This window comes from Canis lupus, chromosome 7 (genome assembly GCF_003254725.2).
Source record: "Canis lupus dingo isolate Sandy chromosome 7, ASM325472v2, whole genome shotgun sequence".
Classification (NCBI taxonomy): Eukaryota; Metazoa; Chordata; class Mammalia; order Carnivora; family Canidae; genus Canis; species Canis lupus.
In genome coordinates, this window is record NC_064249.1 from 29,412,616 (window position 1) to 29,436,313 (window position 23,698).

The 23,698-nt window shown below is 36.4% G+C and overlaps 2 long non-coding RNA genes across 5 annotated transcripts in view; one reads left to right on the forward strand and one right to left on the reverse strand.

Annotated features, from left to right (window-relative positions):
* Window positions 1-7,028: 7,028 nt before the first annotated feature.
* On the reverse strand, window positions 7,029-14,905 carry LOC112648516 (uncharacterized). 2 transcript variants are annotated; one of them, XR_007411931.1, is made up of 5 exons: window positions 14,636-14,905; window positions 14,231-14,385; window positions 12,591-12,675; window positions 11,462-11,618; window positions 7,029-7,212 (listed from the first exon to the last, which is right to left on the reverse strand). It is a non-coding gene; the product is annotated as an uncharacterized LOC112648516 (long non-coding RNA). The 2 variants fall into 2 exon arrangements; XR_007411930.1 differs by having other exon boundaries at window positions 12,571-12,675; window positions 14,636-14,904.
* The window catches only part of LOC112648674 (uncharacterized), a 40,195-nt gene continuing 31,391 nt past the window's right edge, over window positions 14,895-23,698 (forward strand). Inside the window, exons 1-3 of one of the 3 annotated variants that reach the window (XR_003129209.3) lie at window positions 14,895-15,088; window positions 18,313-18,505; window positions 20,029-20,175. This is a non-coding gene — a long non-coding RNA (uncharacterized LOC112648674). Of the gene's footprint in view, window positions 15,089-18,312; window positions 18,506-20,028; window positions 20,176-21,473; window positions 22,043-23,698 lie in introns of those variants that run through there. The other 2 variants (XR_003129208.3, XR_007411929.1) reach the window with 2 other exon arrangements.

The following is a 23,698-nucleotide window of genomic DNA, read 5'->3' on the forward strand; positions in this document are numbered from 1 at the left end:
ATCTTTTTAGTAATTTGATTTTGACAATGGCACAGCAGCAACAGAGCTCAAAGTCTGACAGCCTGATGTCGGCAAGCCAAGGAAGTAATTACTGCTTTAAATAATAGAAGAACTGCATGAGTCTCCAAAGCAGGCAAATTTTATCCTCCATCCTCCACACCATATCACACCCACTATCTATCTGTGGGTTGACTTCCTAGAGTTCAGAAAAATGGGCTGCCCTCTGGGGCCTCCAGACATAACAAGCAGATTGGTAGCCATTTTGTTTTGTCATCAAGTCTTAGGTTTGAAAGAGTCCATACCAATCATTTCCTCTAACTTTCAACTCTAAGTAGTATTAACTCTGAAAAAAAGGGCCCACAGACTGGTTGGATGTTTCCAGTGAGGGAAAACCCAACCCCTGGTTCAGTCAACCAAGGATCTCAAGAATATGCACTCTGAGGCAGGGCATTCAGGATTACGTTGTGTGAGTAGAGCTGAGAATCATAGCTCTAGTCTCCTTTTCTTCAGTTCTTTCTTTCCTCCTCATTCTGTTCATATTATTTCTCTAAGTTTACAGAGTTCTCTAAGTACCCACTGAGCATGCAAGATTTTGATTCACAATTAAATGAAGGACCATATGAAAATGTGTTTTGCCCACCTAACCAGCAGGCCATAACTTTGGATAGGAGGGGAAAAAACACATCAAAGATTATTTTTAGCTTAAAATGTGTAAGCAAACTCAGTTTACAAAGGGCTCATTGAATTCTCTGTCTAGCCATTCCTTATTTCCCCATGGCATTATACTTTTCCTGGAACAATTACATCAGGCTGGAAAATTTAGCTTTTGGTTTGTGACCAGATTCATCTCCTGTCCCTCATGTGTTTTATCAGAGTTAACTTTCAAACAAGGAAAGGAAACTTCATTTTCTCACACTGAAAGCCAAGATGTTAAACCATTTTCCAAACATCACTGACTTGTCCAATGATCACATTCACTTCTTGAGCATTGTACTGGACTATTCTAAATTATCCGGTTTCTTGTATCTATGAATGATACATCCAAGGGGGCAGAGACTTGCTGGACTTCCTCATTCATGGAGAATAATTGATAGTTAATTCCTGAAGGGCAATAATTAACCTATATATCACCTTTGTGCAACTTGACAAAATATTCCATCTGCAGGAGAGGCAATCCAAAGCTGTATAACTTGGCTGGCAGAAAGAGACTTTGTGAGAAGCAATAAAGCATTCCTTCCTCTGAATAGATTTTGCCCTGTGCCATACCCTGAAGTGGTAGTTAATACTAGCTTCTACAACAAAGAAACTAAAAATTACCAGTGGCTTATTACAATAAAATTTTGTCTTGAGTTCACATTGAAATTGCTCATCAACCTCCAACAGGCAGGTGGGAGAAGACAGAGAATGGGGAAAGTCAAGCAGCTTCTTAACCTTTCAGCCTCACTTCTACTTATATTTTGTTGATATGAACCAGTCACTTGGAGGGATGTAGGTAAAAGGGAAAAGAAAATCTGGGAAGTGTGGTTGATATGTGGGGAGCCACTTTTCAGATACAAAGAGATTTCTGTGCCTGAAGATTTAATAAAATGCATTTTGAGCAAGTCAAGGTATCACTGTGCAACATCCTCACATTTAAGGAATCCAAGGAGCTGCTTTTGGCCAATATGGGAAGCTTTTCAGATCCCAATTGTTTTGGGTCATAAGTTCACATGAACATCGACTTGGAAGTCAGTCAGGACTGGATTTAAAAATCTCACAAATTGCTTAGCCACTCACTTTCTGTTTCTAACCTATAAAATACAAAAGGGAAGTACAAAGAATTCCAATTAAGCATATGAATGAATCACTTGTTTGCCTCTGTTCCTTTCTGAAATCTTAGTAAAATGGGTATGAAATGTAAAAACATTATAATTTATGGATCTAGGAGGACAGTGACAGCATGTTAGAAATGTCAATACAATTTTAGATGATGGATAGTGAATTAATGAATAATAAGTGATTTGATATAACAAAAGCAAATAAAGCTTCCCAAAGTAAGGTGAGAGTGAAGAAAGCCCACAACAAGCAAATTGATTTATACCATAGAACCCTATAAGGGCTCAAAATTGGAAGTACCAATTACTTCTATAGGGTAATACTGAAAAGAGTGTTGCCTATAAATACCCTGGGATCCAAGGAGAGATGCAGTGCCATAAAAAACATGTTTTTAAAAAAATCTGAATGGTAAGACCCCTTGCTTGGTTCATGGACTTCAAGAAGTCAGGATTATTTTCTCTCCTTTCTGGAGAAGCTTCTGGACAAAAGAAAAGGTCTACACATACTGCTGTTGGGAGTGTATTAGTTCCAACTGCTACTGTAACAAATGACCACAACTCGTCAGTTTAAAATAATAAAAATTGTTATCTTTCAATTCTGGAGCTTAGAAATCCAAAATGGGTCTCATTGGGCTAGACTAAAGGTGTTGGCATTCTGGACACTCGGGGCAAACTGTTTCCTTGTTTTTCCTGCTTCTAGATGTTTTCCACATTCTTTAGCTTATGGCCATTTTCTTTCAGTTTCAAAAACAGCAACATCAGACCAAGTCCTCTTCTTCTTTTTTTTTCTTTAATTTAAATTCAATATAATTAACATATACTGTATTATTAGTTTCAGAGGTAGAATTTAATAATTCATCAGTGACATACAACAGCCATTGCTCATTACTGCAAGTGCCCTCCTTAATGTCCATCACCCAGTTACCCCATCTCTCCACCAATCTCCCCTCCAGCAACCCTCAGTATGTTTCCGATGATTAAGAATCCCTTATGGTTTGTCTCCCTCTCTGATTTTGTGATCTTTCTTTTTCCCTCCCTTCCCTTATGATCCTCTGTTTTGTTTCTTCAATTCCACATTGGAGTGAGATCATATGATAATTGTCTTTCTCTGATTGACCTATTTCTTTTAGCAAAATACCCTCTAGTTCCATCCACATCATTGCAAATGGCAAGATTTAATTTTCTAGTGATGGCTCAGTAATATATATATATATATATATATATATATATATATATATATATATAGCCACATCTTCTTTATCCATTCATCTGCCAATGGGCATCTGGGCTCTTTCCATTATTTGGCTTTTTTGGATGTTGCTGCTATAAATATTGGGGTGCATTATCCCCTTAAATCACTACATTTGTATCCTTTGGACAAATACCAGTAGTGCAATTGATGGGTTGTAGGGTAGTTCTATTTTTAATTTTTTGAGGAATCTCTTATACTGTTTTACAGATTGGCTGCACCAGTTGCATTCCCAACAGTGAAAGAGAGTTTGCCGTTCTCTGCATCCTTGCCAACATCTATTGTTTCCTGAGTTGTTAGTTTTAGTCATTCTGACCAAATCATTGTGGTTTTGATTTGTATTTCTGAGATGACAAGTGATGTTGAGCATTTTTTCATGTTTCTGTGGACATTTGTATGTCTGCTTTGGGGAAATGTCTGTTCATGTCTTTTGCCCATTTCTTAACTGAATTTTTTGGTTTTATGGGTGTTGAGTTAGAGAAGTTCTTTACAGATTTTGGATACTAGCCCTTTATCTGATAAAATATTTCAAATATCTTCTCCTATTCTGTAGGTTGCCTTTTAGTTTTGTCAACTGTTTGCTATGCAAAAGCTTTTTATTCTGATGAAATGCCAATAGTTCATTTTTTCTCGTTTCCTTCGCCTTTGGAGATGTGTCTAGCAAGCAGTTGCTGTGGCTGAGGTCAAAGAGGTTGATGCCTGTGTTCTCTTTAGGATTTTGATGGATTCCTGTCTCACATGTAGGTCTTTCATCCATTTTGTCTATTTCATCCATGATGTCTAGGATCATCCATGTAAGACAGTGATCCAATATCGTTGTTTTGTATGTGGTTGTCCAATTTTTCCCAACACTATTTGTTGAAAAGACTGTCTCTTTTCCATTGGATATTCTTTCCTTCTTTGTTGAAGATACTTGACCATAGAGTTGAGGGTTTTTTCTGAGTTCTCTAGTCTTTTTCATTGATCTATATTGATCTGTGTGTGTTTTTGGTGCCACTAGCATACTGTCTTGATGATTACAGCTTTGTAATACACCTTGAAGTCCAGAATTGTGAGACCTCCAGCTTTGTGTTTTTTTTTTTTTTTTCACAACATTACTTTGGCTAATCAAGATCTTTTCTGGTTCCATTACAAATTTTAGGATTGTTTTTTCCAGCTCAATAAAAACTACTGATGGTATTTTGATAGGGATTGCATTGAATGTGTAGATTGCTTTGGATTGCATAGATATTTTAACAATATTGTACTTCCAATACTTGTGCATGGAATGTTTTTCCATTTCTTTGTATCTTACACAGTTTCTTTCATAAGTATTCTATGGTTTTCAGAGTACAGATCCTTTACCCCTTTGATTAGGTTTATTCCTAGGTATTGCATGATTTTTGGCACAATTGTACAAAAGGGATCAATTCCTTGATTTCTTTCTTCTACCTCATTGTTAGTGTATAGAAATGCACTGACTTCTGTGCATTGATTTTATATCCTGCAACTTTGCTGAATTCCTGTGCCAGTTCTAGCAATTTTGGGTGAAGTCTCTTGGGTTTTCTATATCAGTGTGTCATCTGTCAAGAGTAAGAGTTTAACTTTTTCTTTGCTTATTTGGATGCGTTTTATTTCTTTTTGTTGTCTGATTGCTGAGGCTAGGATTTCCAGTAGTATTGAACAACAGTGGTGAGAGTGGACATCCCTGTTGTGTTCCTGACCTTAGGGGAAAAGCTCTCAGTTTTTCCCCAAGACCAAGTCCTTTTCATGCTGCCATCCATCTGATTCTCTCTTTCAATTCCTTCTTCCACTTTTAAGGATCCACTAGGTCCTTGTGATTTCACTGGGCCCACCCAGATAATCCAGGATAACTTCTTTATTCTATGGTCAACTGATTAGCAACCTTAATTTCACCTACCTGCCTTAATACCTCTATGTGCATAACATAGTATAGTCACAGGTTTGGAATTAGTAGATAGATTATAAATACCTTTGGGAGCCATTGGATCACCATTTGTGTCCCAATCTGATCACCCTGTGAGTGAGCCCTACCAACTCAGAAGCTCTGCTCTTGCAGAGAGAGTCCCTACTTGACTTTTTAAAACTACATCCTTCTGTGTAAACTCACAGTCAGGGACCACCAGATATTAGAAAAGTGTTCAGAAGTTAGAGACACATACATGGGCACATACAGGCACATAGCAGTAGATCAACATACCACACCAACACACATCTACACTTATCCCTCTTCTCCCTCTACATGGCCCTACTGAACATAGAGTAGGGATGTCCATTAGGTAAACTGGGCCATTCTAGAAGGAGCAGAGCTTATATTATATTTTCCGTCTTATCCTTTAGAATGAAAATAGAAGAAAGGCCAGATCCACTTATTTATCAAAGAATAGGTGAAGCTGTACACACACTGGTCTGGGTATCTGAGTCCTGTGGTCCAGGCCAGTACAGAAAGGTTCTTGGAAGTCTATGAAAGGAATTTTCTGGCAATAAGTAAAGAGGTTGGGTCTGAGTTAGAGTTGGAAATCTAGGTCCAATTGGCTACAGACAAAAGGACGAGATCAGAAAAATTGTTGGGTTGTTAGGTAATACAAGAGAGGCTGGGAACATGGCCATGCGCACAGTACAGGTTCTACCTGTATATCTGCTATTCTTTCCCTTCCCAGTCCTGTTATTTCTCTCTTCCCTCTATTTAACTTTTTTTTTCTCAGCTTTTCTCCTTCTTTCTCTCCTCTAGGCTTTTCTATTTGTTAAAGTCTTTATACTATGACAATATCCACCCATTTTATACATAAATGTACACTAGAGTCAATTTACCTTTTTCCCAATTGTCCTAACAATTTTATAGAATTGTCATTGCTGACATATCATTTCTCCTGTCTCCTCAAGATTTCCAAAGAGCATGTGAAGCTTAGGAAAGACTTTTAACAAATGTAAAAAAAAAAATTTCTTTCCTTTCATTAGATGTATTCTGAGAAAGTGTGCTAATGGAAGAGGTGGAGATTTTGTTGCCTTTAGTCAATAAACTTAATTAAAACATTTCAATTACTCCTCAATTTCACCTGTGGGTTAATGCAATATCTTGGTTACAGTCATTTTGGTAGTGATGATGATATCAATGAATGTTAAATGCTAGGGGAGAGGTAGGGGTTAGCTCAGAACATTCTGCTCCTGTGTTGATGATTCATATCCCAATGCATGCCAAGAGGAGAGCTTTGATATTCTAGTTTCCCAAGCTAAGCATTTACTAGAACTATCAACAGCATCCCAATAGTCAAAAGAAGATCACAATTTATTATTTTTTTCTTAAATATGAAAAGGAAGGAATTAGGTGTTTTTCAAATATATAATTAGATTTCAATTTCTACACAATCATGTCCAAATTGATATAAAAGAAAAAACTTGCATCAAAACTTCCTAAAACTACCTACCATTAAATACCTGTATATTTGATTTGCTTCACAGTTTTTAAGTTTTAACACGTGAAAAAATAATTTATGTATGTAGTCCAATATTTCAAGCAGTGCTATAATGGTTTATAATTTTAAAAAGTGGGCTCTCAGCTCTATCTTTTCCCATTCTTGATTTCTTTTTTTTTTTTGTTTTGTTTTTTTGTTTTTGTTTTCCATTCTTGATTTCTATTCCTAATATGTGACCTTTCAATTCTTTAGATCTTTCTAGGTATTTTTTTTTCTTTTTCTTTTTTTTTTTTTTTTATGATAGTCACAGAGAGAGAGAGAGAGGCAGAGACATAGGCAGAGGGAGAAGCAGGCTCCACGCACCGGGAGCCCGATGTGGGATTCGATCCCGGGTCTCCAGGATCGCGCCCTGGGCCAAAGGCAGGCGCCAAACCGCTGCGCCACCCAGGGATCTCCTTTCTAGCTATTTACCTCCATCTTACTAGAAAAAATACTGTGTTGCTATTTCTTTTTTTTTTTTTTAATTTTTTTTATTTATTTATGATAGTCACAGAGAGAGAGAGAGGGGCAGAGACACAGGCAGAGGGAGAAGCAGGCTCCATACACCGGAAGCCCGACGTGGGATTCGATCCCAGGACTCCAGGATCGCGCCCTGGGCCAAAGGCAGGCGCTAAACTGCTGCGCCACCCAGGGATCCCGCTATTTCTTGATTTTTCAATTTTACTTAGTTGATTTCCTACAATAGAAAATGAGGACTTAACTTTTTTACTCTCCATTGTCTCTGCACACTTACACTTCCCTCATCCCCTTATTCAGGATATATTATTGTCACAAATTTGGGTACATCAATATTCAGGTCTTACAAGGTTATGATGATATTAATAGCTGGGCTACATGGAGTATTACATTATGTTTCTCATTCCAATTTTTCTGTCAGTGGAATTCATCATCACTTTTGTGGTTATTTGCTTAGTTTTCAGTGTCCTACAACTAATTCACTTCCAAACCCCCTATCAGATCTGTAAGACACCTCTCTTTATATTCAAGTATATCACAAAATGTGTAAATACTTTTTTCTGTTTGTTTTGTTTTTGTTTTTGTTTTGTGAACCATCACTTCTGGAAACTTTCTCTCTTTTGTTTCTATGTGTACTGGTTGTTCACTAGCCCAATAAATAGCCATTTTCTTGGGTCTTCTTTTCATTATTATTTTTTAAATGTCCTTTGTTTTTTTTCCTATGTTGGATATTGCCTCATGGTTTTCTAAATTCCTTATGCCTCCTTATTTTTTGTCTATTCTCCTTTCTGATGAAAAACATTCTTTTAGCAACTTACTTTAAAAAAAAATTATTTATTTATTTATTTATTTATTTATTTATTTATTTGAGAGAGAGAGCACAAGTGGGAGGGACAGAGATAGAGGGAGAGAGAATCTCAAGCAGACTCCACGCTGAGCACAAAGCCTGATGCAGGGCTCAATTCCTGGACCCTGAGATCATTACCTGAGCTGAAACCAAGAGTCAGATGCTTAACTGACTATGCCACCCAGGCACCCCTCTTTAGTAACTTTCTAAGAAAGAATCTGCTATTGACTGAATGTTCATGTCTCTTTCAAATTCATATTATAAATGTATGCCCAGTGTGATGGTATTTGGAAGTGAGGCCTTTGGGAGGTGATTAGGTGAGATCCCATTTGGGTGGAATTAGTGTCCTTATTAAGATGCATCAGAGTGCTCCCTTGCCCCTTCCACCATGTAAGAACATGGCAAGAAGGCAGTTCTCTATGAGCCAGAAAGTAGTTTCTCACCAGACATCAAGTCTGCCAGCACTTCGTTTGGGACTTCCCAGCCTCCAGAACAATGAGAAAGAAATTCTGGTGTTTAAGCTAACCCATGCCATAGACTTAAGATATTTTTATCATAGCAGCACAAATGAACTAAGACCAGGTTCAAGGTGGATAAGTGTTTTGAGACTTTGCGTATAAATGAAAATCTCTTTATTCCACTTTTTTTTTAAGTGATAGTTTATCTGAGTATTCAGCTGTAGGTTGGAATTTAACTTTTCCTCAGTCTTTGAGATGCTTTTTTACATTACCTTATAAATGCTAGATTTGTTGTTAATAAATTGAATACCATTCTATTTTAAGTTGTTATGTGTTACTTTTTTCTGTTTGTGTTTGTTTGCTTGTTTATTTCTTATCTCAAAAAGTACTGAGGATGTCTTTAGAGTCAGTGCTCTGAATTTCCTAGTGATGTGCTTCAATGTGAATTCTTTTTCATTCACCATAAAGGGACCTATGTAAAGTACTGAACACACATCGAGCATTACCAATGATCATGTGAAGGCAATAACAAAAAGGCTTAACCTTCATTAGATTACATGAATGAAGAGATTAGATTAGAGATTACATGCTCTAAACATGTGATAACATGCATGCTCCCATTTGTTTCTTTTTTTCCCTTTTTTATTGAGATATAACTGACATAACACATGTTCTTAGTTTCAGGTGTACAACATAATAATATTTGCATATGTCGATATATACAAATATACTATTTGTGCATATATAAGGTATATACATGATCACAATAAAAAGTTAATATCCATTGCCACACATAGCTCCATATTTTTTTCTTGTGATAAGAACTTTTAAGATCTATTCTCAGCAACTTACAAATACGCAATACAGTATTATTAACTACAGTTACCATGCTACATACTATATCTCATGATGACTTATTTATTTTACAACCTAAAGTTTGTAGCTTTCACCCATTTTACTAACTTATAACCCCCCTACTGGTAACCAGCAATCTTCTCTGTTTCAATGAGTTCTGAGTTGTTTTCTTTCTCCACTTATAAGTGAGATCATATGGTATTTGTCTTTTCCTGTCTGGTGTTCTCACTTATCATAATACCCTCAAAGTTCATCCATTTTGTTGCAAATGGCAGGATTTCCTTCTTTTTATGGCTGAATGATATTCCATTGTGTGTGTGTATTTTCTATATCCATTTATTCTTTGATGAACACTTAATTAACTTATGACAAAAAAAAAGCTAAGAATATACAATGAGGAAAGGACAGTCTGTTCAATAGATTATGTTGGAAAAACTGGACAGCCACATGTAAAAGAATAAAATTAGTTGACTATCTTACACCATACACAAAAATTAACTCAAAATGGGTTAAAGACTTGAGCATGAGACCTGAAACCTTAGAACTTTTAGAAGAAAACATAGACAGTAAGCTCCTTGATATCATCATTGGAAATTATTTTTTGGATTTATACCAAAGCAAAGGCAACAAAAACAAAACCAAACAAGTAGAACTACATCAAACTAAAAATCTCCTGGACAGCAAAGGAAGTCAATGACAAAATGAAAGGGCAACCTACCAAATAGGAAAAAATGTTTGCAAGTCATGTATCTGATAAGAGGTTAATACCCAAAACATATAAAGAACTCATATAAATCAATAGCAAAAAAAAAAAACTATTTCAATTTAAAAAATGGGCAGAGGCATTGAATAGAAATTTTTCCAGAGAAAACATACAGATGGCCAAGAGATACATGAAAAGATGCTCAACATCACAGATCATCAGGGAAAGGCAAATCAAAACCACAATGAGACATGACCTCACACCCATTAGATTGGCTATTATCCAAAAGACAAAAAATAACAAGTGTTGGTGAGGATGTGGAGAAGGGGAAACACTTGGGAACTGCTGGTGAGAATGCAAATTGGTATAGCCACTGTGGAAAATGATATGGAGATTCCTCAAAAATGTAAATATAGAACTGCCATATGATTCAGCAATTCTACTCTGGGTGCGTATCCATAGAAAACAAAACACTTACTCAAAAAAGATATATGTACCCTTATATTCACTGAAGCATTATTTATAATATCCAAGATATGAAAGCAGCCTAAGGAACCATACATGGATGATAGATAAAGGAAATTTTGCATGTATACTATATACAATGGAATATTATTCATTTATTTCTTATAACAACAATCTGAGACAAGAACCAGTATTATTCCCATTTTATATATGAGGGAAAATGAGGTGCCAATGGTTAAGTAACTTGTCAAAGATCATACAATGAGAAAATACAGCACTAGGCTATGAAACATGATAGGCTCATAATCACCATGCTGCAGTATTAAGAGACCAAAACATTAAAAAGACTTACTTAGAGACTTACTTTATAATTAGGGAAAACCAAAAAATATAACTAGAAGACAATCAATAAGTAGCCTATTAAAAGTGCAAAGGGCATCAATTATTTAAATGAAAAAGAAACTAGAGGAAATAGAGACATGGTAAATCCAAAAAAAACTTTCTAGAACTAACAAATTTTTAAGCCAAAAAAATACGGTTCCAGAAACTCCAACTAAGATTCAACTATAGTAACTTAGGGACAATAAAAACGTTGATATAAGTTCTTTTTATATTTTATTTTTTTATTTTTTATTTCTACACACTTACTCTGCACCCATTTCTCATGTCTTATCCTAAGCAAATCATGGATAATGATGAAAATGTCTCCAAACAGGTTTGGAATTCAACAACACAAATTTTTCCATCCTTCCATCCAATTATTTGTTTATTATCTTAGTCTCTAGGACACAAAGATGAATAAAGTATAGTCCCCTCTCCACAAAGACTTTGTAAAATAATGGGAGACACAGAAACTTAACCTATGCTGTAAGTGTAATAATAAGAGATAGACATCAGAATTTACAGGGAGAGGAAAAAGGGCCTCCTGGGACCTGGGAGAGTCAAGGAATTCTCCATTGAGAAGTGATGTCCAAATTAGGTCTTAAAGGGAAAATTGAAGTGAGACAAGCAGAAGAGGGAAAAAGAGGGAAAAATGAGCACAATAAAGCACCTTTAGTGGTACTAAAGCAAAAAGTACATCCTTTGAGGACTGAAGCTGCACCCATCATGGTAGGCCATTTATGTCGGGCTGGGTACTTACATGTTATCCAGGTGGTAAATAGAAGCCACTGAAAGCTTGTCATCAGTGAAGGTCATTCCAAAATCTTCTACTGCTTAGCCCCGGTATGCGACCTCTCATCTTTGTGTGATAGTGGGAGCTAGCTACTCTTCCAGGAACAATGAGTTGGATTGCCCTTCTGTTAAGATATTTAAATTCAAGTAACTTATTCACCCACCTTCAACCTACCTACAGTGACACAGGCAATTGATATCCTAAACTTTCTTCTGTTAATGCTGCTTTATGGAACTTCTGGCTTAAGCTCAATATATCAATGGACAATGAAGGATATCTCCCAAGCTCACTGCAACACATACATGAATGTCATTGTCCTTCTTTCTTACAAAAATAGAAGAGCAATCTATTATATCTTATATCCCTCACTGACCCTCATGTTTTCCCATTTATTATTTTGATCTTTAGAAATTGATAAATAAACTAATAAACTAATTTATTCTAAGAAATAGATCATTAATAATGGTCTATAATATTAACTCTTCCTAATAATATATTTGCATATTCGCCACATTCTTCAATTCTCAACTCAAAGCAATCCTTAAAGTGGGAATGTCAACCACTTGACAGGTCATTGGAAAAGGAATCTGTGGCTGGACTTTCCATCACATAGTTCCTCCAATCTTAACATGTGGACAGTCTCATACACTGTTTATAGTCAGAGTCAGAGTGGCTGAGTTTTCTCTGTCAGGATGTCTATGAGAGCTCATGGTGGCAATCTGCCATGGGGAAGATACTGACCTTCTGAAGATAGCCAAATTCAACCCAGATCTTGGCTCTATTAATTTGACCATATCCACAAAAGAATTTCTACAACTATGCATTGCATTGCAAGCATACCTGCCACTGTGTTACTCAAGATATAAGATTACATTCATTCCTAAATTTGTATTCTGCTCTCTTTATGTGACCCCTTATCATGCAAAGTGACCACAAAATGACTTCAGAGGAGATGTGCTCTTCCTTACTGGAAGTGCACAGAAGTTCAGATAGGAAAATAGTATATGCATTCTGACTGCTATAATAAAATACTACATGACTGGATAGCTTATAAACAACAGAAATTTATCTCTCACAGTTCTGAGGCTGGAAGTACCGGCATTGTTGAGTGAGGGCTCTCTTCTGTTGCAGAGATCTTCTATCCTCAAATGGTGGAAGGCAGCGAGGTATCTATCTAGAGCCTGTTTAATAAGGGCACTAATATTATTTATGAAGACTCTGCCTCAAGACCTAATCATCTCCTAAAAGCCCATCTCCTAAGGTTTAGTATTTCACAGTATGAATTAGGTAGGGACCACAAACATTCAGATAATAGCAGTGTAGCGAGTAAACCTAAAGAGGTGAGAAATGAAAGGTTTTCAGGCCTCTTATCATTGGAGTTAGGGTTTGGAAAGTGCCAGAATTTCCTAGTTTACTGGTCTATATAGTGACACCAATTTACAGATAGTTTTCATTGATCTGCTCAACATTTTTATCTGAAGCTTCTTAAAGTCTAAAAATTGCTTAGTAAGCAAAGTGAATATAACCTAACTTAATTGATAAATGTGATTTTAATTTCACTTTAGTTGTAAATGATTTAAAATATATTTAAGTAGCTTAAATTTTTATGGAAGCATTCTCTCTCTATATATGATAGATCATATATTGTATATATAATATATACATATATTTTTTATAGATTCTCTTTATATATTATATTACCTATTGAGGGCATATATACATTCAAACAACTAAAAATCAATAGATATATTATGTATACATGTAAGTTTTGTGTATATTTTACATATTGTATAACATATACATTCATATAATAAATGTAATAATGTATAATTTATATCAAATTTTTAATGGTTTGAGTAGATATTTTCTTAGCCCATAGTATAGTTAGTATAGTTAAATTCAGGTAAGCAATCTACAAGTGGTTCTCAACCTTGGCTTCAAGTTGGAATCTTCTTGATATTCTTACTTAATAGACTTGGGGTGCATCCCAGGCAACTGGGCTTTTAAAACTTCCCAATGATTCCTGTGCATAAAGTTGAAAATTACGAATTTAAATCATACTTCTACCTCCATAATGATCAGTGACTATATATCCATAATCACCCCATTAGTGACTGTATATTACATGTCTTCTTGTGATTTCATTATTATATTTTAAATTGAAATATAATACAATAATGAATTGTAATTCATCATCCTACTGTGAACACAACAGCCATGTATTTTCCTCCTCAGTAAACAGATAAAGGAAACAAGGCTCCGAGAAGTTAGATAACTTGCTCAAGGTCACATGACTAGTGAAGTGACAGAACTTGGAACTTAGGTGGGGTGGGTGCACTAACTGAAACTGGGACTGTTTGATTCCATGCCCAATGTTCTTGCCAGCTTGTCACACCATGATGTCTTCTCTTCTGCAAACCCATCAAGATGCAGATTAAAACTGTAAAGGCTATGGGAGGAAATTGATTCCACAACACAAAAATAACATTTTCTTTTTTTATAATTCACATCTTTCCTGTAACTTTCTTTGTGACTATACAAACCCATTGGTCTGGGTCTTACCACTTGTGGTACATGTTCAAAGCCATTTTGAATATTGGAGATTTTCCTAGGCAGATGTACTTAGTGATATCCATCCACAAGATCAAAGGCCAAGACTAGTACTCATGTTCTTGGTCCTAGCCTTTCTTCATCATCTTCTACCCATCATCAACCCTTTAGATAAAAATGAAGCACCTGACTTTCCTCTGGTTTCTTGAAGTCCTGCATTCTTGTATTTTGGGTGACAATAGGAGTATAGAAGCATACTACCAAGTAAAAAAAGTGGAGGATTACAGTGTAAGGAAACATGAAAATATTGCTTAGCTGGTGTTATGGATTTATTTGTGTCCCTAAAAAAAAAAAAAAAAAAAAAAAAGATATGTTAGAGTACTAACTCCCAGGACCTCAGAATGTGACCTTATTTGGAATCAGGGTCTCTTTACAGAGATAATCAGGTTAAAATGAAGTTATTAGGTTATGCCTTAATCTAATATTTCTGGTATCCTTATCAAAAGAAGGGATTTGGATAGAGAGAAACACATAGAGTTAGAAGACAAGGTGAAGAAACAAGGACACAGGGAGAAGATGGCCTTCTCTCACAGCCGTCAGAAGGAAACAACTACACCAACATCTTGATTTCAGACTTGTAGCCTCCAAAACCACAGGACACTACATTTCTGTTGTTTAAACCACTCATTTTGTGGTACTTTGTTGAGGCAGCTCTAGAACACTAATATAGCAGGTGAGTGCAAGGCAATCAGGTTCCAAGAGAGCAGCCAGATGGGGCTGATGTGCTCTGCTTAGCAAACATTAAAGTCAGGGAATGGGAGTCTCCAGGGAACCCCCCCCCCCCCTCAGAGCTCTGCATGTGTGCAACTCTCCTCCTCCATCACTGAAGAAAAAAGCTTCTTGTCTGAGCAGTCAGCATCTGGTTCTCCTTCCACCTGGGAGCAACTTAGTCTCCCTGTTGCCATGCCAACCATTGAGGTCAGAAAATTCAGGTTCTCTCTCTCTCTCTTCTGCCAAAAGGCCACCATTTAGGCTCTTAATCAGGTAGGCTTGAGGTCTTAAATTTTCATTCTAAAATGGATAAGCCTTAACTTTATCTTTTCCCCTGATTTCAAGGATATAGTCTATTTCTATTAGCAGGAACACTTCTATGTATCTTGAAAAATTCACCACAGGTATTAGGGCAAGTTCACCAACTAAAGTGTTTTGGTTCTTTGTTGTACACAGAAAGGTGATACTCCCTCAGGCTTTGAGCCAATAAATGCACTTCTTTCATTGCCTGACATCACACACATATCTCTCTTTGATTCTCTCCTGTCTGTTCCACCCTCCCTCATCACATACCACACCACCACAGGTATTCCTGTGGGAGCTCAGGTGTCAGACTTCAGGCTGCTTATTTTATCACTATGATGATGACAGGGCCATAAGTTATTCATGACTAGCTCTCCTGAACAAAATGAATAGACAACACATACTCTGCCCTTGTGTCCATAAAGCACAGAGACTTACAAGCATATAGAGCATCATGAGAGGTCATGATTGAGGCTTTCTGGAGGGCCTTAGCATTAGAGTAGCCAGCTTTAAGGAGCTGGAATAATAGTTATGATCTGTTGAGATTCACGTACACAGTGACTATGAACATAGGTCATATTTATAAAGTTCTCAAAGAAGGGTGCATTGTAAAATATTTATTGACTGGAATGAGAATAGTGGGAGGCATGCAAACAGGAGAAGTTCTGCAAGAGTCACCACAGCACACAGAGCAGCCAAGATGGTGGCAGTGACTTACTTTCTACCTCCTTCCTGTCTCCCATGAATGCTGACAGAACTTATGACCACTAGAGCCTAGAAGGAGTGTATAGCAGAACTAGTGAATGTACTGTGCCAAAGTCATTTGACATTTATGCTAAATAAAAGATTTTTCTTCCAACTTTTCTTTCTATTCAGTTAGTTTTCGATAAAGGTATAAAATTACAGGAACACTCTCAAGAAAACAGCATTACATAGACAAAGTTTAAAAAAATGGGGCACCATAGGGCTGGATTGTGAATCTTGGCTATACTGTTTTATTAGAGTCTGAAATTGGGAAATTTCTTTGATTAGTATTTTGGGGAAGGGATCTATAAGGGAATCTTTGCTGATAGATTGATAAGTTGTAAACAATGTATCCCCCGTTCTTCTCTTTTGGAGTCTTTCCTCCCCTCTCTGAGCACATGGGCATGATGATAAATTTAAACATCCAAATGAAATGAACAATTATCTGTAAAAAAAAATTTATCAAGTTTTTCTTCAGAAAACAATTTAGGAGTTTTCTAAATTTTTCACTGGCTGACTTAGATGCAGTGCCTTCCTGCTCTCCTTCCATATTTAATTCTCCTCTATGTCTTTTTACCACCATTTTATTTTTACCTCCTTGTCTGTTCATTTTTTTATTACATGACTTTTCCCCAACTAGATTAAATTTCCATGAGAATAACTTTTAAAAATTGTGTTGTTGTTTTTTGGGGGGAGTGGTGTTTCTGAACTGTCCTCTGCAAGGTCTAAAACTCTCAGAATATTTCACCTGCTTCTAAATCCTCAAGTAGGCCCATATTTCTTTCTTTCTCTCATTCTTTTTCCCTAAAAAAACACAAAAACAAAAACAAATTAAAACAAAAACAAATGCATACAACACCCCAAATATCTCAAATGACATTATCTCTGAGCCTTGCTAGATAATTGGCTTATTAATTCAATTGAGACATTACTCATGTAATTTGTATAGTAATAATATAGTTAAATTAATTGTATAATTAATATATAAAGTATATAATTAAATAGTCTTATTCATTTAATTCACTTTTTGTATATGTTTGATGTACCATTGTGCTGTGCTCATTGGTATTATTAAACTTGTAAGATACATTTTCACTTTTAAGAACTATTGTCAGTGACCCTAAATTAACTTTTGGGAACTTCAAGCCCTAAGGCAGGCAGATATTTTCTGAGCCATAGAAGTAAATGAATGTTACACTTGTGAATGGCAGTGAGTTCCACACCCAGGGTGACACAAGAGCACTAAGGAGGGACAAATGAAATTCAATTCTTATGACAAGAAGGTCCTCATCTGATGCAGGCAGCCCTGAGGCTGCTGACTGGTAAATTATCTCTGTTAACTTTGTCCTATCAACAGATTAGCAGGGAGCCCTTTCTGAGGGGCTTTGAAAAGCATCTGAAGCCCACATGAGAGACACAGAGGGAGAGGCAGAGACACAGGCAGAGGAAGAAGCAAGCTCTCTGCGGGGAGCCCAATGTGGGACTCAATTCCAGGACCTAGTATCAGGCCCTGAGCCAAAGACAGACACAACCACTGAGCCACCTAGGCGTCCCTGGCGTATGGGTTTTTGATGATAGATATGAAAGGAGATTTCTAAGTAGATGGTAGACAAACCAGCAGAGTCAAAGGGGTAAAGCAGTGAGGGGAATCTGGATTCTTCTGTACATCTATTCAATCACTAAGCTTCTAAAGAAATAGCATGTAAAATGAATAACATGAAGAAAGCACTCTGTTTAAAGGAAGGCCTTTAGGGGAGTTACATATAAAGCAAATATTCTTTCAGTTAGGTTGTTTGGCAAATATGGGTTTTTGATATTAAATGTTTTTTATAGCATAGTACCCTGTGTAAACATAGAGGAGAAGTAAGCATATGAAAATCAATAAATGTGATACATCATATTAACAGAATGAAGGACAAAAATCATATGATCTCAATAGACTCAAGAAAGCACTTGACAAAATTTAATATCTTAAAAAAATTCCCAACAAATGTAGGTATAGAAGGAATGCATCTCAACCTAATAAAAGCCATATATGGCAAGCCTATAGCCAACAACATATTCAATGGTAAAAGCCAAAAGCTTTTCTTTTAAGATCAGGAACAAGACAAAGATACCCACTCTCACCACTTGTATTCAACACCATATCAGTCCTAGCCAGGAAAATTAGTCAAGAAAAAAAAAAAAAGAAAGAAAGAAAGGTATCAATATCAGAAAAGAAGAATTAAAATTGCCTTTCTATATAGAAAACCCTGAAGACTCTACAAAACTGTTAAAACTAATAAATTCAGTAAAGTTGCAGGATACAAAATCAACATACAAAAATTAACTATGCTTTTTATACACTAGTAAGGAATTATCTGAAGAGAAATTAAGAAAGCAATCTCATTTTCAATAGCACCAAAAGCAATAGGATATACTGTCCTACTCTCTCTACTTTCTCTACACAGAAACTGGCAGCTGCCTCGCAGTGGAGAGCAATGTAAGGAGCAGCAGTACCTAGATGTATCAGGTCTCCAGGGCCATTTGCATTTTAACAAGAGGCTTCAGGAGATGCAAAACAGTAATTCAAAGAAACATATCTCTAATAACTGAAGAGGAATCACTTAGGAATTCCCTCAAATAAATCATCTGGGGAAAAAGGTCAGTTAATGCCCTGCATTGGTCTTTCTATAATACTGAAATTTAGATAACATCTCTAATAATTTGAATAATTAGGACCAATCAGGGCTAATCAATTTATAGAATATTTGTTATTTAAACTCCCATTTAGGTAGACTATGGAGGGCTGAAATAAAGTCTTTGATTAAAGGATTTCATTATTTTCATTCAGTAAATATGGTATACCTACTATATCACAGTCACTGCTCTAGTATCTTAGGATACACTAGGGAACAACACAGACAATGGTTCTGCCATCAGGGAGCTTACATTCCAACTGGGGACCCAGACAATACACAATACATTGAATAAATAAATATACATATAATAAATATAAATATATTTATATTTATAGTGTATGTAAGAAGAGAAGTAATAGAGCAGGGTGAGAGAGTTTGGCTCTATAGAGGGGTGGTGGGAGTCTGGGTGGCAGGTTGTAGTATTAATAAGGTGGTTAAATTAGGGTTCATTGAACAGGTAAGAGAAAGGAGTGCACCAGTGAGATATCTTAGGAAAGAAGTTTCCAGCATATAGAAGAACTAGCACATATCCCTAAGGAGGAAGCATTTTTGAAAAAAGCAAGAAGAGGAGAGTTATTGAAACAGGGGCAACAAGGGGAGAATAACAGAAGAGAATTCATTGAGGTAATATCCGTAGAGCAGGTCTTACAGGGCTTGTAGGCCATGGTAAGGACTTGTACTCCCACTCTAGCTAGAAAGGGAGACAAAGCATATTTTAATTAGGGCAGTGAGGGATCCCTGGGTGGCTCAGCGGTTTAGAGCCTGCCTTCGGCCCAGGGCATGATCCTGGAGACCCGGGATGAGTCCTACATCAGGCTCTCTGCAGGGAGAGTGCTTCTCCCTCCCCCTATGTCTCTGCCTCTGTGTGTGTGTGTGTGTCTCATGAATGAATAAATAAAATCTTTAAAAATAAAATTAGGGCAGTGACATGATCTGATTTATATTTTTAATGTATTACTGCTACTGCTCTGTTGGGACTGTATAGGGGCAAAGGTAGAAGCAACTAGAACTGTTAGGGGAATTGTATTCCCAGCAATTGATAATGGCAGCCCAGGTGGACCATAGCGCACGGGAGGTGGTGAGAAGCGGTAGAGTCTGGATATGTCTGACAGTTGAGTCTATAGGGTTACCTGATGTATTATCTCAATGTGAGAGACAAAGAGGAGTCAAGGTTATCTCCAAAGTTTGGCCCTACCCACTGGAAGGGGAGAGTTTTCAAAACTGGAATAAAGAAGGCCATGTGTACTGCAGGTTTGGGAGTAGGGACTAGGAAAGACTTGAAGTTCCTTCTGGATATGTTGACTTGGAAATATCTATGGATATACAAGATGTTGAGTTGGTAACTGCAAGAGAGCTTTCTGAGTCTCCCAGTGTATTCTGGTGTCTCACATACAGTGGATCAGCTCTGCCAAGAGGCTGGTGTAGCACAGTGACTGCAGATGAAAGGTGGTAACTTTCCCTACTTTAAAACCATCTTGTGTCCAGTTTCATTCCCAGAAGAAACCTCAGCAAACAGAAAGAACGAGGGACTTGGATATGCCCCAAAGGCATGAGCATCACTTATCAGGCATACATGTGCAATAACCTAATTGCTGTAAGGAATGTCTTACCTCTGCTGGAGCTAAATTTACATGTAGGTATTTACTGATTAGCAGAATACCACATTTAGTGGTAAATCTCAATAAAATCCATCTCTGTAAAATCTCAATTTTACTTGCTTTTTATATTGGTTAGACTATTGCGATAGCACATTCAAATAAAAATATTATGGGAAAAATCATGTATAATCTTGTTACTATATTACAATGACTTCTTTTTTTTTTTTTTACTTGTTTTATTTTCAGATCCTTTTCCATTCCTTTCCAATTCTATATAAAGACATTGATTAGGATATTTTTCAACATAAGACTCTCCTCATTGTGCTGGTAACTCAGAGGGGCCTTTGGGGAAAAGTGTAGCAGGATTCAGCCCACAGTAATAGAGGCAATTAGAGCTAACAGTGTAGATAAATAGAACTGAATTCCATTGAAACATCTTTCTGTTTTAATAATTTTCCAAGATAAATGGACAATTTATTGTATTTCTGCCAATAATAACCTACTCATGAGAGTTTTGTTTTCATACGTATCAGGTGTTTGCTTTGTTTTGTATAGTTTTTTACCATTTACTGTTTACTTTTTTTATTCTGAAGACTACCTAATACTTTGTTCATACTTACACATTCTTATTTTATTCTCAATTTTACGGTTGTAGTACATAGATAAAATAAAATAAGGTCCCTTAAGATAGCCCAGGATATATTTACTGCATCTTGCAATATATGATCATTTTTCACTTCCCCTACAAATTCCTAATGTCATTCAATTCAGTTAAGTCTCCAATTGTCCTTTCCTCTATATTTTTGAAAATTAAATATTTGAAGAACCAGCTCCTAAGAAAACAGTGACAGACTATAGAACACCTATAGATGTAGGTGGTATTTTTGCAAAACCATGATCAGTAACAATGAGAAATAGTGGCCAAAAGACAGGACTCTGGAATCTGAGGAAGATTTTCAGAAACAAAGGAAGATCCTCATCAAGAAATGTATACATTAACCAGAGAAAAAAAAACCGTATGATCTACAAACTTATATGACTATGCATCCCTATTAATAAAAATGTTTTAGATCATTACCCCAAAAATGTATGCATTTATGTAAAATACATGTACAATTGTACTAGTATACTATGTATCATAAAATATACCCAAAGCAGAAATTAAATATAAGTTAATGTAAATAGCATCCTAATAATCTCATCCTGTACCCTAGTGGACCATCTTTATTCTTGGGAAGCATGCACCCCACTGGAGCGACCAGTGAACATAGCAATTGAATGCAGTAGGATCTTCCAGCTAATGGCAGCCTCTCGATATTCCCTGTGTTTCAGTTCCAGATGCCGCCTTGCTGCACCAAACACAAAACCACTGTGGTCTGCTCCTGTCACAGTGGCCTATAAGTGACCACCCCAAGCGGCCAGTCAGTCTGACACTGGAGACAGGGAGGCGTCATGTCAGTTTAAAGGACTGGAAGGGGATAAATGCCACAGTCTCAACCGGCTCCTGCCAAGTTCAGAATACGCCAAGCTTTTTGTAGGGCCTTTGAATGATTTGAATGAGTGTTCACCCCTGCCAACAGCAATACAAAAATTGCCCCTCTCAGAAGCAACACTTTGCTATTTGCACAAGGCATTCTCTCTCCCAGGAAGGCATTTCCACTTGATCATATGCCAGCCACTGACAATCTTATGATTGCCTTACATACACTTGGGTCCATATTACTTGGTTGTTTCCCATCATGGGCTCCTCACATGGAATTTGCCCACTTTTCTCCTGGAGAGAATGTGTGTTTCAGTCCGTATGTGCTGAAAGTCCATTCATGCTGTTCAAGGAAAACTGCTTGAGTTTCAGTTGATACTCAGAGAAGGAAATAAATAATTACATCTTTATTTTAAACAAATGGACAGTCTACATAAGTGGCAATAGAATAATTGAATTCCTCTTTATACAATGAACATAGACACAAAGTTATTGGCAAGCCATCATACTCCTGATCTTAGGAAAGTGCCATGATTAGTCCTTTGTTTCATCTTTTTTAGTGATTTGGGTGGTAGATGATAGATCAGCTGAGCTGAAGATATCCAATAGCAGTTCCAAAGAACAGAAAAGTGAGCCACTTAGATGGTTTGGTTCCTATGTAAAATACTCTTAAAGAGAAAGAACAATCCAGATTATAAATTAGGGCCTTTATTTATATCTGAATATGAAGAATAATCACTTCTTGGCTTAATTAAGTCCCTGTAATTATTACTAAGTTTCAACAAAGCGTAGTGCAACTTAACATCCCTCCTGGTATGAAATCTATATGATAAAAATTAAATATGATACTGAAACACATTTTCTTTTTATAGCAATCATTGCTTGTTTTTTTACCTCAATAGAACATTTCATGAAATTGTTATTATTGACAACTTAAATATTAATGGAACTTTAGTTAAATACTGGAATTTTTTCTTGACAAAAGCCATTAACAAATTTTCACCTTTTTCCAAACTACAGATTTAATCAGAGTATCTGATTAAAGGCTAAGTAAAGGAATTCAAAACAATTTTTTAAGTTAAAAAATATAGATTTGACTCACTGTGTTGGCACATAAGGGTACTCTGGATAGCTAGTTTAGTATCCTGGCATATACAAAAATGTATTATGTACTATTTAGTATGAGTACCGTATGTGTGTTTAAATCTACAATGTTCGTGTTGCAGATCTGTGAGGTTTAATTATCATACATATTCACACTACTTGTCCTACTCACAAACACTAAGAGTTAAGATATATAAAGGTACTTATATATGTGTCTCCAAATCTCTTTTGAGACTAAGAAACTGTTAAAAAGAATAGAAATTATTTTATAGAACCTTTAGGTTTAAACAGGACCTAAGCATCATCTCTCCAATCCATTTATTGAATGGCTGAAGAACTTGAGGTTTGTCCCAATGACTCACAGCTGTGAGTCAAAGACCAGAAGACAGAAGGTCTGACTCTTTCAAATTCTTAGTTTTTAACCAAAAATGAGCCTAACCTTGGCTTCCTCCAACCAAACAACAAAGAAGAAAATTTTGAAGTTTAATAAAAGTTTACAAAGTTAAGATTTCCTTGGTATATTTGGTTCATTATTATTGTATATTCCAGTACACTATAGGAGACTATACAGCAGTTTATTATACTGATAATATAATCCCTTATTGGGCTTATATTTATTCTAATGGAACAGATGTTCTAACTCATTACTCATTCCCAGTCATGTACCTCCTCTTGCCACCAGACTATCTAAATTATATTAACTACATACAGTATAAGTCTGACCTCTTATTTCTGTGATAAAAAATTTTCAGTGAACTTTCATTTTCCACACAGGTCAAAGGCTAAGCTCCTTCACATAACCCTGTCCATATTTTCCACCTCATCACTTGCACTGTCTGCCTCAGTCTTTATCTTCCAACAACACAGCTGTTGGTGGCTCCCATACATCTCATATTGCCTATTGACCTGCATTTGTTCCTGCTCTGCCCCTCACCCACCCCTGTCTGAAACATGCTCCTCACCACCATTCAGC